We start from the raw sequence: 16,730 nt of genomic DNA on the forward strand, positions 1-16,730 counted from the left end.
TGGTACCGGGGTTGCGTAGACAAGAGCTTTCAAATGCCCCATAAATGAAAGTCAAGAGGGTTGAGGTCAGGAGAGAGTGGAGGCCATGGAATTGGCCTGCCATCAGTCACCGAATCTGTTGTTGAGAAGCGTACGAACACTTCGACTGAAATGTGCAGGAGCTCCATCGTGCATGAACCACATGTTGTGTCATACTCGTAAAGGCACATGTTCTAGAAGCACAGGTAGAGTATCCCGTATGAAATCATGATAACGTGCTCCATTGAGCGTAGGTGGACGAAACTAAAATGAGCTCTAACATGGAAATTAAGCGTTTCCGGACACATGTCCACATAACATCTTTTCTTTATTTGTGTGTGAGGAATGTTTCCTGAAAGTTTGGCCGTACCTTTTTGTAGCACCCTGTATTATAATGCAGTACTACACTACTGGCCGTTAAAATTGCTACAATAAGAAGAAATGTAGATGATAAAAGGGTATTAATTGGACAAATGTATTATACTAGAACTGACAGGTGATTACATTTTCACACAATTTGGGTGCATAGATCCTGAGAAATCAGTACCCAGAATAACCACTTCTGGCCGTAATAACAGCCTTGATACGCCTGGGCATTGAGTCAAACAGAGCTTGGATGGTGTGTACAGGTACAGCTGCCCATGCAGCTTCAACACGATACCACAGTTCATCAAGAGTAGCGACTGGCGTATTGTGACGAGCCAGTTGCTCGGCCACCATTGACCAGACGTTTTCAATTGAGAGATCTGGAGAATGTGCTGGCCAGGCCAGCAGTCGAACATTTTCTGTATCCTGAAAGGTCCGTACAGGACCTGCTACGCGCGGTCGTTCTTTATCCTGCTGAAATGTAGGGTTTCGCAGGGGTCGAATGAAGGGTAGAGCCACGGGTCGTAACACATCTGAAATGTAACGTCCACTGTTCAAAGTGCCGTCAATGCGAACAAGCAGTGACTGAGACGTGTAACCAGTGGAACCCCATACCATCACGCCGGGTGATACGCCAGTATGGCGATGACGAATACACCCTTCCAATGTGCGTTCACCGCGAGGTCGCCAAACACGGATGCGACCATCATGATGCTGTAAACAGAACCTTGATTCATCCGAGAAAATGACGTTTTTCCTTTCGTGCACCCAGGTTCGTCGTTGAGTACATCATCGCAGGTGCTCCTGTCTGTGATGCAACGTCAAGGGTAACCGCAGCCATGGTCTCCGAGCTGATAGTCCATGCTGCTGCAAAAGTCGTCGAACTGTTCGTGAAGACGGTTGTTGTCTTGGAAACGTCCCCATCTGTTGACTCAGGGATCGAGATGTGGCTGCACGATCCGTTACAGCCCCCCCCCCCTCCACCACCACAACCACCCCAGCCCCCCACATAGACACAGACACACACATACATACACACACGCAAATATTCACAGACACAACTGAAAGATTCAGAACAACCGTCAGGAACACCTTCAACTGATCCACTGTCAGCCATCTTGTTTTTACACCTTCAACTGTTCCACTGCGCCATGTTTGTTTTTACAGCTGGTAAACAGTGACAGTGACAGTGGCAACTCAGTATATAGTGTCTGACAGTGATGAAGATGAGGAAAAAGAAAATGTAAGTGAAACATTATGTAGATAGACACACACACACACACACACACACACACACACACACACACACAAAACTAATTAATTTCAGGCATAGAAATATCAATTTTCAAATCGTGATTTTGGTTTAAACGATTTCTCTACTTTAAGATGCAAGTGGTTGCAGCTGACAAACTGTGGAACAAAACAGTCACTGTAGTAACACAACACATCAGAAAAACCACACCATGTGGTAAAAAGGTATAAATTCATATGTTATGTGTTTTTTCAATTATCTGTCATTACAATTTAAAAACTAATAGTTAAATGTACACAAACAGTAAAGAACATTCTTTATCTTTAACAGATGAAAAATAAAATCCCACTGAAAATGCTGCAACTGCAGTGAAACATGTTTGGGTTTAGAAAACAAAATTGTGTTTTGCTAAAGGCGGACCCTATCCTAAAACATACGTATTGCTAAAGCAAACACGGAAAAAAGAGCTTCAACCCCAAGATGATTATCAGCAATAGTCTCGGACAGCTTTAGAAGGGTTGAAATGTCCTTGATTTATTTGTTTCTGAGAAGACATCCCATGACTAGTCCATATTCAAAATTACTGATCTCTCCTGATCTAGCCATTCTGCTATTACTGCGTATCTACTAACAACACAGCAATTTCCTCTTCCTCTTATACTGTCAGTTACGCCTCTTCCTGATATCTGGTGGTCAGTATCGGATTACTTACGGGTGTATGGATACTTTGATCAGATACAGAGATTTGTCATTACACCAATTTTTCCAGCCTGAGAGTCGGATTTTTTAGGTGCCAACTTTTGCAATCTTGTATCCATGTAAGTAAGATTACGTTTAGGCTTCGAACTATATCGCACTGGAGTCATGGCATAAAATGTTCCGGGTTTACCTGCCGTGTCAAATTCGGATAAGCTCCTGACAATGATGATGGTGGCCGCCATCGAAAGCTTGGAATTTTACCGAATTTGATGCAGCAAGTAAATATAGAACTTTTTATGCAAGCTTACATTTTATTCGGATCGGGTTGTTGTATGATTATCTGTTTTTCGTTTATTCATCCGATGATATAGGTCATCTTTTACGTTACTTACCCACTAAACGGTGCTACGGGGATTGTAATCCTTATATGCCGACTTTTCAGCTTTTTGTGAATGCCTGGTATTGTAAACCCACGTGGACCATTAGAGGAGATTTTTTTACGTAAGCGTCCGCGAGAGGGGCAAAAGGGAGCTTCCGCCCCCTCCCCCTCCTCTTCCCCCAAATCCACGTGAAATGTGGAGTTTATAGTCTTTCGTTGTGGCCGAGCGGTTCTAGGTGCTACAGTCTGGAACCGCGCGACCGCTACGGTTGCAGGTTCGAATCCTGCATCGGGCATGGATGTGTGTGATGTCCTCAGGTTAGTTAGGTTTAAGTAGTTCTAAGGTCTAGGGGACTGATGACCTCCGATGTTAAGTCCCATAGTGCTCAGAGCCATTTGAACCATTTAGAGCCTTTATTAACATATTGGTTGGATGATCATCAGTTCACAAGGATATAATAAGTATTTAGTCTTACACATAAATTTTAGTTTTGTGGCATGACATGATTCAAAACTGAGCATATCATTTGTTTCAAAAATGGCATTTCTAGTTTATAGATTCTGTCATACGACTGTCACATTCGTTCTCGCCCGCCCCCCCCCCCCCCCTCCTCCCATCTCGATAAATTACAGCGGACGTACATGTCTGTATATGTTGTTTATTAGCTTTAGTGTTTATTGTCTGAAAAATAACTGAAGGTAATTTAAAATTTACCACGAATTACTTTCCTCCCGAATTCAATTTTTCAATCCTTCGAACTCTGATGTTCGTTTTTACATGTGCTCGTTTAACCTTTGTTGCCACAAGTAACTGATGCTAGCACAGTATTGTCAACATTTTGCTGTGCTAGCATCAGCTACTAGTAGGAATGAAGGTTAAAAGAGCACATGTACAAATGAAGATGGAAGTTCGAAGCATTGAAAAATGAGTTCGACAGGAAAATAATCCGTGGTGCCTTCACCAGAATCAACACGCCTATGAATTTCCTTCAGCAAACACAGTATCCTCCTATTTTGTGTACAATTTTCAACTAAATAAAGTCAGTGCGAGTTGCAGAGAACAAGTTCGATCAAGGCGAGATACATTCTCTCTGGAGAGTTGTATTACGGCGGTTGAGGATCTTGGTTGCAATTCGTATTCCTTATATTATGTTAAAGTCCTCTTTAGACAGGTGTTGGACAAAAATACAAAACGCCAAAAATGCAACGCATTACCGTGCCCAGTATAATGTAGAAAAACCGTCAGCATTCGCAACAACTTCTATCCGAGTCGGAATGGGTGAACACACTGAAGAGGAAAGAAACTGGTACACCTGCCTAATATCGTGTACGGACCCCGCGAGCGCGCAGAAGTGCCACAACACGACGTGGCATGGACTCGACTAATGTCTGAAGTAGTGATGGAGTGAAATGACACCATGAATCCTGCAGGGCTGTCTATAAATCCGTAAGAGTAAAAGGGGTATAGATCTCTGAACAAAATGTTGCCGGACCTCCCACATATGCTCAATAACGTTCATTTTTGGGGAATTTGATGGCCGGTGGAAGTGTTTAACTCAGAAACGTGCTCCTGGAGCCACTCTAGCAATTCTGGATGTTTGGGGTGTCGCATTGTCCTGCTGGAATTGCGCAAGCCCGTCGGAATGCACAGTGGAAATGAATGGATGCAGGTGATCGGATGGGATGCTTACGTACGTGTCACCTATCAGAATCGTATCTAGACGTATCAAGGGCACCATATCACTCCATCTGCACACGCCCCATACCATTACTGAGCCTCCACCAGCTCGAACAGTCCCCAGCTGACATGTAGGTCCATGGATTCATGAGGTTCTCTCCATACCCGCACACGTCTTTCCTTTGTATACAATTTGAAACAAGACTCGTCTGACCAGGCAACATATTTCCAGTCATCAACAGTCCAGTGTCGGTGTTGACGGTCCCAGGCGAGGCATAAAGGTTTGTGTCGTGCAGTCATCAAGGGTACACAGTGGGTCTTCGGCTCAAAAAGCCCATATCGATGATGTTTCGTTGAATGGTTCGCATGCTGACACTTGTAGACGGCCCAGCATTGAAATCTGCAGCAATTTGTGGAAGGATTGCACTTTTGTCATGTTGAAGGATTCTCTTCATGCTTCATTGGTCCCGTTCTTGCAGGATTTTTCTCAGATGCAGTGATGTCGGAGGTTTGATGTTTAGCGGATTCCTCATATTTACAGCACATTCGTGAAATGGTCGTATGGAAAAATCCCCACTTCATCGCTACCTCGGAGATGGTGTGTTCAATCGCTCGTGCGCCGCTAAAACACCACATTCAAACTCACTTAAATCTCGATAATCTGCCCTTGTAGCAGCAGGAACTGACCCAACAACTGCGCCAGACACTTGTCTTATATCGGCGTTGCAGGCCGCACAGCCGTATTCTGTCTGTTTACATATCTACGAATTTGAATACGCATGCCTATACCAGTTTCTTTGGCGCTTCAGTGTACATGTCCTGTCTGGTTTACAAGGGAGTCTTACACCATTGTTCTTACAAAATAGTGGCAATTTCAGGTGCCGATGATTGAGAGAAATTTGACATCTGGTTACTGTGTTGGCCAGGGGAGATGCCACAGTTCATCCTCGTGCTTACAAAACCGATCCTGGACGATGCGAGCCGTGTGCATAGCGGCCCTGTCGTCCTCGAACACAACATCACCATTGGCAAGCCAATATCGCACATGGGATAGACCTAATCTGCCAAAAAGTCACATAATCCTTTGCAGTAATGCGATCTTGGAGAGTAACGGTGGAATCCATGGAATATCATGGTGCGGCTACACACATCAGCACCAAACCCCCCTCACGTTTCGTCCCTGACACGCAAACTTGGCCAGAAGTTGGTAACAGTGTGAAAAAAGACTTAGCCGATCGAATGACTTTCTTCCATTCCTCCATAGTCCAGGTTTTATGACTTCACCACGTTTTTCTGTTATGGCCTTTCGCATCACTGCTAAGTGGTTTTGGTGGTGAAAGGGTTCGCGAATGCGACATTCAGTTCTGTAGTGACCTTTACAGCTGTAGCCCTCTTATTTACCGTCATATTCCTCTTCAATGACAGTATGTCACGATCACTTAACACACACTTCCGTCCGCATTGTGACTCGGGGATGATGTTTCTGAGTGGCTTAGCGGATGACTTTTCTCCGTTTTCACTGTGAGGCCTTTTGAAACACCAAACACTTCAGTTCTCTAGGATTGCAGAAGCATCCATCATACCAGCATTAACAATCTCTCCACGTTAGACTTCTCTTAGCTCAGACGTAATGCAATGATATATACACAGAACACTATTCTGACCACGATTGACACTTGCAACGAGTTGGGAACTTTGAACATGTGTCGTACTCGATCCAATGCAACAGCGCAGCCTGCAGCCTTGGCTAGCATCCGTATTTATGATCAAGAATGTATCCTCATAAGTCTCCATATTTTCGTATAACATTTTATGTCGCTTTACGCTATGAAAGTTAGCTAACTACTTATATTTTACGAGGTATGTCCACAAAGTAAGTTTCGTTTGGTTATATAAAACAAACGTGTACAGATACAGAAAAAATATTTAGTGTACAAAAATCTACAACTGTTAAACTGCTTCTCTACATAGCTTCCGAAATTTTGTAGGTACTTGTCATAGGATGATCAAACGCGTCGCAGTGAAGTTCCCGTAAGAGTTGTTTGGTCACATTCGCCGCGTGAGGTCGGGCATTATCGTGGAAAAAAAACAACACCTTTTGACAGTAATCCTCGGTGTTTGTTCTGCATTGCGCGGCGCAATTTCTTACTGGTCTCACAGTAACCATGTGGTTTCTTTGCATTTAGAAAACGAATCACAGATCTGATTTCACACGCGGCGGCATTTCAATTAAGGCTGCTATTATAAAGAAGCGCTACAAAGTACACGTCGGCAGCAGCGATTTGAAAATGGCGTACATGTCTTCTCCTTGAGTCGGAGTAACTGCCGCGCATGCTCGGAACTGCGATCGTAGCGCTGTCGCGGATAGAAATAAAAACGGAACCTACTTTGTGGACGACCCTCGTATTAACAGTAGTCAGGTTGCGCTGGTGTTCATTAATGGGTCAAATTTTATATATAGATTATTTTGAGGGCATTAATACTGGAGTCGTGACTTGCTGCACACTAGCAGATAATGACAAATAAGGGGCGGCTTTTAGTGATGTGCATTTTTGATTCAATGATTTTTTTTATTTGTAATCAAACGTTTAATGTATTTAGCTCGCACGCTGTCATTTACAATATGAAACCTATCGTAATTTTTAGTCGAACCAATACAAAGGGTAAAACGGAAACTTCAGGTATTTATTTAGTGAGCTATTTTCACTATCCAATGCGGATAGGCAGACTAAGGAAACTAAAAGCCAGCTTGACGAGTCTGACGTTTTGAAGCCTTTTTATAAGGCTTCCAGGAGAAGGGATGCAACTGGGGAGGAGAAGAAAATACTGCCCAGCCAAACGAAAGGACGAAGCCACCTTACGTCTCGAAATCAGTTTCTCCTAAGTTGCGATATGACCACCAAGGAAAACGACATATTCCTGGCCTGTATAGGATCACCTCCGAACTAGACGACTTTCAACACACTATTAAACGTTCAAAATTACAGAACAGAGAAGAAGGTGATCATGAGTAAGTTCCGAGAGGCTACGTAACCCAGACACACAGGAAAGAGAACGAAACTGAGGATCAGCCAAAGCAGTCGCCATGTCGAGACTTCGTTGTCACCGTCTCAGGGGGAGTGGGGTGCGGCAAACAGTTAGTGTCACATCTACGGATTGCTTTTTTGCTCGCTTTCAATATTGATCGTGATTTCTGTGATTTCTTGATAATTGAGAGTGGCCTAGAATTGCGTGTGTAAATATAGGATGAGTAAACGTAGGTGTAGATGCCCTAGCGTTAAACCCGCATTGCCGCGCGGGATTAGCCGAGCGGTCTAAGGCGCTGTGCGGCTGGTCCCGGCGGAGGTTCGAGTCCTCCATCTGGCATTGGTGTGTGTGTTTGTTCTTAGGATAATTTAGGTTAAGTAGTGTGTAAGCTTAGGGACTGATGACCTTAGAAGTTAAGTGCCATAAGATTTCACACACATTTCACCCAACATTTTTTAAACCCCCATTTCTGAAGTGTTCTATTTTGTAGTGAAATTAGCTAATTGAGCGCGCGTGTAAATCAGTAGAAAGAATTCTCTTCTTTCGAACCGCGCTAGCGTGATCTCTCGTTTCGGAAACTTTTGTAGAGGTACGCGAGATCCACAGCATCATTACCATACCATGGTTAAGCGTCTAAAACACTTTTTTACAGCTTAACCATTTGTACAGATTACATAAATGAATCTTCTCATTGTGCAACTGTTTCTAAGACATTTCTCTATCTTCTTTGGCCAGTTTTAAATACTGGGAGAACCAGCAGCACGCACAATCTTGCACTGGTGCATGGTAAGTCCAGAAGAAACATAGATGAGACATGAATTCTTGTAGGAGCCAGGCGACAATGAATTTGTTATAATCCAGTTCTGTATTGGAGTAGGGCAGGTCACTTCAAAAAAAGTCATGCAGCCAGTGAAAAATGACTTCATTACTCAAATTGTTCTCTTGATATGTTTTGGGTTCATTTCCATCATCAGATAGCTGTTACTTAAGTGTAATGCCTGGCTTTACATGTCAAGCTAATTTCACTTTTTATCTATAAACGTTCGCAGTTGATCTGTTCAGCTATTCAGATCAAATATACACTACTGGCCATTAAAATTGCTACACCACGAAGATGACGAGCTACAGACGCGAAATTTAACCGACAGGAAGAAGATGCTGTGATATGCAAATGATTGGCTTTTCAGAGCATTAACACAAGGCTGACGCCGGTGGCGACACCTACAACGTGTTGACGTGAGGAAAGTTTCCAACCGATTTCTCATACACAAACAGCAGTTGACCGATGTTGCCTGTTGAAACGTTGTTGTGATGCCTTGTGTAATGAGGAGAAAGGCGTGCCATCACGTTTCCGACTTTGATAGAGGTCAGATTGTAGCCTATCGCGATTGCCGTTTATCGTATCGCGATGTTGCAGCTCGCGTTGGTCGAGATCCAATGACTGTTAGCAGAATATGGAATCGGTGGGTTCAGGAGGGTAATACGGAACGCCGTGCTGGATCCCAACGGCCTCGTATCACTAGAAGTCGAGATGCAGGCATCTTATCCGCATGGCTGTAACGGATCGTGCAGCCACATCTCGATCCCTGAGTCAACAGATGGGGACGTTTCCAAGACAACAACCGTCTGCACGAACAGTTCGACGACGTTTGCAGCAGCATGGACTACCAGCTCGGAGACCATGGCTGCGGTTACCCTTGACGTTGCATCACAGACAGGAGCACCTACGATGATGTACTCAACGACGAACCTGGGTGCACGAAAGGAAAAACGTCATTTTCTCGGATGAATCAAGGTTCTGTTTACAGCATCATGATGGTCGCATCCGTGTTTGGCGACCTCGCGGTGAACGCACATTGGAAGGGTGTATTCGTCATCGCCATACTGGCGTATCACCCGGCGTGATGGTATGGGGTTCCACTGGTTACACGTCTCAGTCACTGCTTGTTCGCATTGACGGCACTTTGAACAGTGGACGTTACATTTCAGATGTGTTACGACCCGTGGCTCTACCCTTCATTCGACCCCTGCGAAACCCTACATTTCAGCAGGATAAAGAACGACCGCGCGTAGCAGGTCCTGTACGGACCTTTCAGGATACAGAAAATGTTCGACTGCTGGCCTGGTCAGCACATTCTCCAGATCTCTCAATTGAAAACGTCTGGTCAATGGTGGCCCAGCAACTGGCTCGTCACAATACGCCAGTCACTTCTCTTGACGAACTGTGGTATCGTGTTGAAGCTGCATGGGCAGCTGTACCTGTACACACCATCCAAGCTCTGTTTGACTCAATGCCCAGGCGTATCAAGGCCGTTACTACGGCCAGAGGTGGTTATTCTGGGTACTGATTTCTCAGGATCTATGCACCCAAATTGCGTGAAAATGTAATCACTCGTCAGTATATTTGTCCAATGAATACCAGTGTATCATCTGCATTTCTTCTTGGTGTAGCAATTTTAATGGCCAGTAATGTATTGCTCTGTAACCTGGCAGGACCAGCAGTGCCTACAGGAGCGGCGTGGAGTGCAGTGCGGGTGACTTGGGCGCCGTGGTGGGGGCGCGGTACAGCGCGTGTTGACAGACAGACGTGGGCCGGCCTACCTGCCGCCTTCAAACGGCCCGGCGCGGCTAAACGGCCTTATTCAGTTTCACGGGCCGCTGTTTAACATTGTTTGCCCTTTGCAGGGCTTTTTGTGCGCGCCGTGCGCCGCGCATTGTGCCCCTGGAGGCTGCCTGCAGGCCGCATTCTCTCTCGCTCCATTATTTACCGGCTGGCGCGAGATTAGCCTTTTCAGTTTCCCCCTTTTATCGAGTTTTTACTCGCGCCGCGCCGCTACCGGCCCAGCTTTTCGTCACAGTCACGGCGCCTGCCCGCCTGTATCATCGGGACGTGTGGGAGGATAAAGCCCTCCCCGCCATTCACCGCCGTACAGCCGCTCCAAATTAAAGTAAACGGACCGAAATCAACTGCGCGACGTGAAATCCTAATCTGCTTTACTTCGGCCGGAATGTTTGTTGTTGCCTATACTGATTTCTCATACTGGCAGGTTTGACTCACTGGCCCGAATTAAACATCTCCTTTGAATTGCTGACAAAGCGTACACGAGAAGTGTCTGTTAACTGATTGAAACGCTTTGCTTCCTGTGACAGCAAAGCAACACCGTAACCGTATTTGTGCACTGCTTAATTTGAACAGCACATCATACGTCACAGCAACATTTAACTTTTCACTACCAATTTTTTGAAATCCAGATTGAAAGACATTAATGAACGGTTACTTTCATTAGTGTAGAATAACTCAGCAAGTGATATGTTTATGAGTGTCCTGATTCTCTGCTGTGTGATATTAATTTTTATTTCTTCCACTTCCACTGTAGATGTGTTTCAGCTAAATCGCCACTATCGCGTGTCTTGCTGTACAGTTTTGGTGAAATTATTTTCTAGGCGCTTCAGTCCGGAACCGCGCTGCTGCTACGGTTGCAGGTTCGAATCCTGCCTGCCTGCATGTGTGTGATGTCCTTGGGTTAGTTAGGTTTAAGTAGTTCTAAGTCTAGGGGACTGATGACCTCAGATGTTAAGTAGCATAGTCACTAGAGCCGTTTGAACCATTTAACATTATTTTCATGACAAATATTGGTTTAATCGCAAAACATTGAGCATGGATTGGTACTTAGGTGTATATGTCTAGATGGATCGACAGACATGTAACATCGTTGGCAACTGTAGTGTGACTGCCCTGTGATTGTTGAATTCATGTAGTAATTTGTTGTGACAGCAATTTGACAATTTTGAAGTTACGACATATCTTTACAAATACTGCTATACAGATGATGTATACATTTTCTGGTTGAGCTTATATCTATGGTTGCTGTATGTTTGTAGTAGCACAGTCACAGTTTAGAAGACACAATCACGGTACTCTATGGCGCGAAAGTTGTTACCGTTTGACAGCTGGAGCGACGCTAGCGCTCCAAGCGGTGAGAAAGCACACGTTCACAAGCGTCGTAAGGATGTTTGCATTTAATTATTTTCTATTTAATTACAGGAATAGTTCTTATATGTGTGCCCTCCTGCGTTAGTAAATTAGCAAGAGACATGAATTATCGTGAAATAAACGTAAAAACACCCGAATCACACTCATTCTATGACAGCCTACAGCTTATTCACGAAGAAATACTTTCGAATATGTGTATATTTGCAGCTTATTCCGCTGAAAGCAAGAAAAAACACATATATTTCCGTTGTTGTCTGCTGTTACTATCGTAGACACTTTCATTGATACTTAAAAAATTTTTATGGAGTCGAATGATTTGTCCGTTATTGCACTTTCTAATACACGAATATTTTTGTAAATGATCGATACTTACTTTTGATGCAAAAGCAAATGTATTGAAGATTCTTGCCGTTTGGGGGTCAGAGTTAGCAACAACTGTAGAACTGATATAATCTGTGTTGGGAAACAGTATTATAGCTTTTGACGATTTATTTTCACGTCTATACGCTTTTCCCTTAAAGTACGGTTATGGCGACTTATTTGGTACGCTAAAAAATAACGTAGGTATTCCGTTCTATATATATATATATATATATATATTCTCCGATTTGGTTTAAAGTGTAGCGAATAAAACTCGGCTTGTTTGGGTAGATATGCGATGTCTTTTTGCAAAACATCAGGTCCTCTGCTGTTTGCTAGACTTTTTTTACTGACGAAGAATGACATTATTCAGTAAATATTTATGCGCTAAAAGATAATCGCAAATAAACTGCCCTGTGAAGTATGGTTTCGTGCCTCCCGGGGTCCCCAGGAAATAAATAATGAAAAGTGTGGTGTCATTATTCTAGTTATTGTCGATTTTTATGACAAAACATACACTTTCTATTGTAAAAACTATGTCACAAATCTGTATAAACGTTAGTTTCAACACTGAACCGACAACGTATTCAGAACTGACGCTTGCTGGGGGCTTGGCGAACTGTTATTGCCACGAGTAACAAGAATGAGACGGAGTGTCACGACTGTATGTTAAGACTGTGCTAGTAGTTTAAGTTTATAGTGATCGTAGCTGCTACTAACTATAGATGATTATTGGGTAGGGGTGTTTTATTTGACGTGTATGCTTTTCTTATCTTTTAGTTTCGATAATTTTCGGTAAATAATGACATTCTCGTACGAACTGTACTGACGATCTGATATATGTTTCCCGAATATTTGTTTGAACAATGATGTTACGGTTTCAGTTTTATGTACGTCATCTTTAGCTGTGCATTACGCTTTGAATTTTCTCGTTTTCTTTCTCGAACATTTCAATAACGTTTTAAATAATACTGAATGGAGGATCTGAAACACAAATATTATTTAAAAATTTTATTGGAATAATCGAAAAAGAAAACGGATAAATTCAAAGTGTAGATCATAGCTAAAGATGACGACGCACGTCAAAATGAAACCTTATCGTCATTGCTCATACACATGTCACAGCGGAAACATGTCACAGATTCAATACAGAAACATGAGAATGTCATGATTTACGAAAAATTGTCGAAAAGAGAAGTTAACAAAAGAATACAAGTCAAATATAAAACCTCTACCCAGCATCACCTGTAAATTAATAGCATCTACAATCGCTACAAACGCAGACTTTAGTTAGACAGCAACCATACATATACGTACAACCAAATATCATCTGTATAACATTGTTTATAGTTTGTAAATATGTGACATCATAGCTCCAAAACTGCCTGATTACTGTCATAACGAATTAATTGCTACCTGAATTCAATAAATATAGGAAGACACTCAAAACACAGTTGCCAAAGGTGCTATTGTGTATGTCGATCCATTAAGACAATTAATATGTATGTAGCAATTCATCCTCAACATTGTACCATAACGTAAATATGTATAATAAAAATAATGTCACCCACATCGTTCCTCATGCCACTCGACTAATGGCAATGTCTGCCCCAACAGATCTATAGTGAAAGTGAAAGGAATAAAAATTAATATCACACAGTAGCCAGCCAGTCCGTACACTTCTTATAACTACTAAGAAAGATACGATTATTCCCAGCCATTTGGTTTTCCCACACGCTGACTTGTGTTACAAAGTGTTATGATGAACACGACCCATCAAATATTAATCTACCAAGAAATGACCATGCTTGCCTAATAAAAACGGAGGATATTTCTCCTGATATTTCGTGTACATGTTTAACTTTTCCCTGAATATTAGCCTACGCACACACACGCAAGCAAAGCTCATAAAACTATTAATATGATGAGCATTCACGCATCTGCGCAAATCAAAAGGTCTTCCCTACCAAAAAAGTACCACAAAAACAGACAGGGCAAGCTGTGATTGCTGTTTGTTGACGTAACGGCAGACACTGGACAACGCGCTTATTTCATGAATTTAAGGCAATATTCCACACGAGAATCTGCACAAAAACAAGGCAAAACGCAAATGAGTATAAACACTCTCTAATAAATTAAATACTTAAGTATGCAAATTACAGGCGTGAATGCGGAATAACGACTTTGGTATCTTTGCCGATAATTGCAATATTGAGAATATTATAGGAATATACCAGGCTCGCAAAGAAATGACATCTTACAACCAATTAATTTGATCAAAAAAAAGTAACATATCTTTAACACAGTTATTAAATTGAATATAAAGTCCATTACAGCAGTAGTTCGCTTGGGTTGATGATAACTCACCTGGTGCTGTCGGCGAGTCGTCGACGTTCGCGTCGTTGGACCATTATTTGTTGGGCCTCCTTGTACATACAGTCCACTATGTATCGCCGTCTTGCTGATCCTCTTGATCGTAGTCACCCGTTACGGAAGGCGAAACTGGATTTTTTAAAAATTATTTCATTTAGCGCATCTGTATGAAGCGACGAAAGTAAGACATGCACGCTTCTTCCAACTAAAGCGTGAGGTATCGCGATGTCACAATGTTTGTTGCTCACAGTTTTAAATTTATGGTTTCCCGTTCGATGGCGACTCGAAACGTTTCACACCACTACAGTCCGCAATAAGAAAGTGTATTAATTTGTTTGTGATTTAATTTAACAATCCGCGGTACGCGCTAAACAGTCCGTATTCTACACGACATCTGTCTCGCGGTGATCGGCGCACCGTACACTCAAGACTAAAGTGCTTAACATCAATTGACGACGAGGAAATGCGTTACCATATTTGTGTTTAATATTACAATCTGCAGTATGCACTTAAACAGTCCACGCTGTCTACAACCAAAACCGTGCACTCATCCTCGCAGCTTGGCGATCTGCACTTCATATTATTATTATTACAATTATTATTAAAGTGCCGAGTAGCAATTTCTACTAACAAACAACGTGAAACGTATGGTTTTTTAATTACTTATACACGGGGCACAACGAAATCACAAACGCGTATCACTGTTCAAACAATTATTATACACCAGTCACAGGGACGGTACAAACTAGCATTACCGCGGCACGATAATCGCCATCTTGTTTCCGCTCCAGGCTCTTTGTTGACGCTTTCTATTGTCGACCTATCGATACAGCTTTGCAAACAGCTAAATATATATCGCACAGCACTACGTCGGATATAACGATTTACAGTTTCATACAAAATTACAGCATCACATCCTTGTGTTCATGAAAATGAATTTAAACAACATATCAATAAACGTACGAACACACAGCATCAGAAAAATGAAAATAGCAGTTACATTCATATCAACTACGTGACCGAAACAGAAACACAGTTGTACAAAAAAATGAATTTACAAAACTCATCCTGAAATAACTCTTTCGATGAATCATGAAGGTAAAGCAAATTAAAATCATAAACAAAGTACAGGAAAAAAGAAAATAAGCGTTATATTGTGCCTTGGTGTTATCTTCACAGTGTCTCAATTCTATTTTGACGTGGACCTACATGTTCCAGTGGTAATGAAACGAATGATCATCCTGCATTTTTATTCACGCGATTTATTTTGAGAAAAGCACATGGATCGTATTAATGATTACAACTATTTCATATTACAAGCTCTTCTATGTCTACGTCTATGGTCTGCAAACCACCAGGAAATGCATGGCAGAGGGTACGTCCCATTGTACCAGTTATTAGTGTTTCTTCTCGTTCCGTTCACGTATAGAGCTCGGGAAGAATGATTGCTTGAATGCCTCTGTGAGAGATGTAATTATTCTAGCCTTATCCTCACGATCTCTACGTGAGCGATATGTGGCGACTGTAGTACATTTCTAGAGTTATTGTTTAAAGACGGTTAGACTGTCAGCGAGAGCACACCGCTAGTTCCTGCTACTAATAAGGTGGGTACGCCGTTCGCTTAATTCATATTTTTACGAGCTTCAAACAGGAGCGACTTATTTTCAGTTATCTGTGTAGTTACTAGTTTATTTTTGTAATTTCTTGCGTGTTCCAGTGCTTACAAGGCACAACCTTGTATTTCAGTAACAGTGTAGTGTACAGTACCGCCGTTGCTATCGACCCCCGTATCGTACAGGCTTTTGTTTGTTTGGTTAGAACAGCTGAAAGGGTACAGTACCGCCCGACATTGAAAATCGGTACAATATTCTTCGTTATTCTTGTCAGTACAACATATATTTTCTAATAATAACTCAATTTCAATTAATACAGCGAAGCCAGATACCAGTGTGGGAAAGAATGACAATATATTTATTTAATTGATCACATGTGCACTCCCACAAAATAAATCCCTACATCCAGTTTGGTGAGATCTGTGAAATGAAAGAATATATGATCACCTTTGAGACGATCTTTTAGTCACCTTTGGTGGAGCCAAAGAGATGAAATTTACCTGAGCTTTGAGCGCCTGAAATGTGGCTGACCAATGGGTAGCATGGTCTTCCCCCACCTCGACGGAGGTGCGAGATGATCTCAAGAACGGCCATGTTTCAGCACTCTGCCGCTGGATCTAGTGTTGGTAAGACCTGTCTTAGGTGTGCTCCGTAAAGATAAAAGTGGAGACATGGTATGCATGTGAAATACTTAAGAGTAGTTTGGAAAAATAATTTCTCTATATCAGGAACTTTTGTGGGGAGAATTAAATGTCAGGCAGGTAATATTAAGGGGATTGTAGTAATCTTCGGAAGTGACCAACGGTCACAATGAAACCACGTGTAGCAATAAGTTGAAATACACTCCTGGAAATGGAAAAAAGAACACATTGACACCGGTGTGTCAGACCCACCATACTTGCTCCGGACACTGCGGGAGGGCTGTACAAGCAATGATCACACGCACGGCACAGCGGACACACCAGGAACCG

This window comes from Schistocerca americana, chromosome 2, assembly GCF_021461395.2.
Source record: "Schistocerca americana isolate TAMUIC-IGC-003095 chromosome 2, iqSchAmer2.1, whole genome shotgun sequence".
Taxonomy (NCBI): Eukaryota; Metazoa; Arthropoda; class Insecta; order Orthoptera; family Acrididae; genus Schistocerca; species Schistocerca americana.